The sequence below is a fragment of the Kryptolebias marmoratus genome, linkage group LG15 (genome assembly GCF_001649575.2).
Source record: "Kryptolebias marmoratus isolate JLee-2015 linkage group LG15, ASM164957v2, whole genome shotgun sequence".
In the NCBI taxonomy this organism is placed as follows: Eukaryota; Metazoa; Chordata; class Actinopteri; order Cyprinodontiformes; family Rivulidae; genus Kryptolebias; species Kryptolebias marmoratus.
The window spans coordinates 11,338,146-11,342,413 of record NC_051444.1 but is presented as its reverse complement, the minus strand read 5'-3'; positions in this window follow the sequence as shown (position 1 = coordinate 11,342,413).

Here is a 4,268-nt window from a genome sequence, read left to right as displayed (position 1 = left end):
CGGAGGAGCGGAGGAAGGTCGGGGTGTGGGTGTGGGTGGGGTGACGTTGGGGGGAGGGGGGGATTTGGGTTTCAAGGAAGTCTGCTTAGCATACTAGTAATGATAAAGTGAGTCACGCTGACTCAAACCAGGAGGGAAGTCTTCAATCCAGTGACGTGTATTCTTCAATCATTGAAAAGGAAGCTCAGCAGGAGACGACGATGAGGTGGAGGTGGAGGAGGAGGAGAGAAAGTTCGAGTTTGTTTGCTTTTTTGAGCTCAGGGAAGAGTTTTCAGCCCAGTTTTCCAACATGACCTCCAGTGAAAGAGGTTTGCTGTGAGGTGGAGTGAGAAGGGGTGTGAAGGGGTGGAGGCTGGTGTAGGTCTTCGCACTCACAGCCACTGGGAGAAATGGAAATTATAACTACGCTGTTTAAATACTGGTTTTACGCTGCTTAACACAGCCCTGTGCAAAGGTTTTAGGCAGGTGGTTAAAAAAAGGCTGCAACTTAAAAATGCTTTCACAGATATGAATTCTGATGATCTGATTTGCCTTCAGGCAGCATGGTGGAGGTGTTACATCAAGGTGGCAGGTTTGCTACCCGCCGGCCTTTCTGGGTGGAGTTTTTTTTTTTTACCTGTGCATGTGTAGATTTCCTTCCATAGATCAAAAACATACATGTTAGGGTCAATGGTGATTCTAAATTGCCCCTAGGTGATGGACTTGTGGCCCAGGGTGTGCCTGAGGCCTTTTGCACAATGACCACTGGAGATGGGCACCAGCTCCCCTGTGACCCAGAAAGTAAAAAGCAGGTAAAGAAAATGGATTGATAATTTGCCTCCAACGCAGCATTGAGTCTTCAGTTGTGCCCAGTTTTTGAATAAACTTTAGTAGTTTGTTCCAAACACTTTAAAGACTAAGTCCCAAGTCTAAATGTTTTTGGTTCAGATCCTTTTGTCTTTTCATGTAGTCCCTAAAAGTGCTCCATCAGGGCACTCTGCTGGTCATGGGACTCCCTGTTATTCTTCAAACTGAAGATGTTTTTTTCAAAATGACATTTAATTGTGTATTTTATTGTCTTGCTGCAGGATTAATTTGAGCCACTTTAAAATGCGCAGTTTATTTTTACTGTATTGGGGTGGGGGTGGGGGTGGTGTGTCAGAAAACCAGTTAGTATCTGGTGTGACCACCATTTGCCTCATGCAGTGCAACACATCTCCTTCACATAGAGTCAATCAGGTTGTTGATTGCGGCTCGTCGAATGTTGGTCCACTCCTCTGCAATGGCTGTGACAAGTTGCTGGATATCGTCAGGAACCGGAACAAGCTGTCCTGTACGTCTATCCAGAGCATCCCCAACACGCTCAGTGGGTGACATGTCCGGTGAGTGTGCTGGCCATGCAAGAACTGGGAAATTTTCAGCTTACAGGAAATGCGTACAGATCTTTGCCAGATAAAAGTGGCATTTTATTGATACAATGAGCTGACAGTCATCTTGAGATATCTAATCAGCATCTAGTTCTGCCACACCTGTGAGGTGAATGGCTTATCTTCGCAAAGAAGTGCTCACTAACACAGATTTACACGAATTTGTGAACAACTTTTGAGAAGAAAAAGGCTGATTGTGTACATAGATTAAATCTTAGATCTTTGAGTTCAGCTCATGAAAAACAAGTAGTTCGGTATATATAATGTAGACTGCTTGACTTGACCCTCAACACCTTAAATAAACTAAACAGAGCAGCACACACCTGCCGTCACAGTTTCTCAGCGCACCTGCTTGTCTGTAGTTTTAATAAAAGAACTCTTTCTCTGCTCTTTAGACCGCCTCTCTCTCAGACAGTCATGACATTGCTGTCACAACGGCAGCCGTTTGTTGTCTGGATTCACTTGGGAACAACTACAGACAATCAAATCCTTCACACATGTAATTAAAAGGGCTGTGGAGTTTCAATATGAGTCTCATGTTGTACTAGGACTCCTTCTCAATATGGAGTCACAAACAAGCCTAAAAGAGTCTTGTCAGATACAATATTTTATTGTTTTTATGCATTTAATGCAACAGCAATTAACACGTTATGAGTTATGATGTTTAAGAGGACACTCTACTTTTCATGCATCTCTGTCCTGCAGTCCTCCTGTCTCAGAGTGCCAGTTAACCGTCTTCCTGACAGCGTGCCCAGTCTTGTTGCAATAATGTGAACCTGAACAGAAGTGGGAGTTGTGGAGCTCGCACAAAAAACAAACGGCCAAATTGAAAGCTGGTCACTCCAGGCACCTGTTGGTTTGTTTATGTGAAAATTATGATGCGTTGAACATTAAATGTTCTGTTAGAAAAACAAAAAAATAAATTTGATTTCATGCAGTGTTTCAGAAAATTAAAATGGTTTCTCATATAAAAACTTGATTAAAGGTAAAGATGTTAAATTAGTTTCTGCATTGTGTGCCTAAGTATACATTATTGTCAACCCCCCCCCCCCCCAAAAAAAAAAAAAAAAAAAAAAGATACAAAACATCAAAATGAATCAATATGTATAAACACTGATAAATATATAGTTGTTCAAGCAGCAACATAATAAAAATGATCTTGGTTCCTGGTAAACGGATGGTTTGGTTGTATGTAACTTGGGTCAGCTGAATCCCCCTGGAGACGTGCGTTACTATGTGTTTGTTGCCATGAAAGCAAAGATAGGTGGGTTATAATTCGGGAAGAAACAAACGTGTCAGCAGGGAACTGGAAAAACAAGCTTCAGCAGTCATTATCACTGGAATAAATTGGCCAAGGCGCTGCTGGTATCCTCATCTCACACTTCTTCCATAAAGTGAGGGGTACAAGGAGTTTTAGCTGCAGAATGGTGCTTAGGTGTTTTTTTCCAACTAAAACTAAAATGCAAAATTTTAAATTCTCAAAATATAAATTATAAGTCCTGAAAACAACAGGAGCTGAGACAACAACTGAGAAATACTTACACTTTCCAGCCACTTGTTAGCTAAAATGACATTCTGTAAAAAGTTTATGGTCAAAGTTAAATTCCTCCTTATAAAAGAGACTCAGCTGAAGTGCTGCTACAACTTCATGTTTCTACTCTGTGATTCTTACTCATTAAAAAACATCAATTATGACTTTAAAATTACAAGTCATAAACACATTGTGTACATAAATTGGACACATTAAAGTCATTTTCTTTTGGGATTATGGAGTGCTAGTTTTCTTAAATCAATAGAGTTGGGTTTTTTTTTTAGCCTTTTTGGGTCCAGACATTTCTCTCTTTAAGTGAAGGTAAGTTAGTAATGTTATATTTTCTCTCTTTAGTAATGTTATACTCACTCCTAAAAAGTCAAGAGGACTTGAGGCACACAGAAAGAAGACAGGTGCAAGTTTTTAAACTAAAGGCTGCAACATCTTTTTTTTCTGATCAATGAATTAAACCTGTTATATATTTTTCTTTTGACTTTATTCTGGTCTGTAACCATCTCAATAAAATGTCACTGGACATTTTAATTTGATGCCTCTGTTGTGAGAAGACTCTTAATTGGTGGAAAAATTGGTGAACTCTGAACATACAAGTTTGTGCACTCACTACTCTCCAGTCGTTGAGCAGCAGCATAAGACTTTATAATCAAATAAAAACCTTTTATTTGCCTGATAAGCATATTGTAAAAGAGGTGTTACAGGTTTAACTGTAAACCTTGAGCACAGCCACAAGCACAATGATGTGGGAAAATATGCAGGACATTAATTGGAGATATTTCAAATTTGATGACAGCATTTCCTACCTACATGTGTTTGAATGTCTCCGCCATCCTATTACAGCATTCCTTTATGAGTTTACTTTTAACAAACTTTCTTTTCTTCTTATAAAATAGTTCAGTTACCTCCACTGACACACGTTTTCCATCATCCGGCAGAGCTACGGTCCAGTTGCCTTTACAGTGACGTCTTGATCCATTGTGATGTCTCACACGCTCGGATTCTGACTTTAAGCTTTGGCTCATTGTATCATAAAAAAATCTTTTCTAAAATAAAAAATTAAGCTTTTGTTACCCGATAAACAGTACTGTATGAGTACCAATAAATCCAGTGAACGTCTCATCGTAATTCCCGAGGAGCAAATCAGCTCTGCCCATCAGCTGGTGACCATTTCTGTTTGTGTGTTCATGTGTGTGAGAGCACGAGCAGCTGTGTGTCAATGCTTTTATTGTTCGTTTGTAGAGGAGACAAACACACACATACTAAAAAGAAGCACACACAAAGGGACTCAGACACCTTGCTCTCTGAGGAATGCCTCT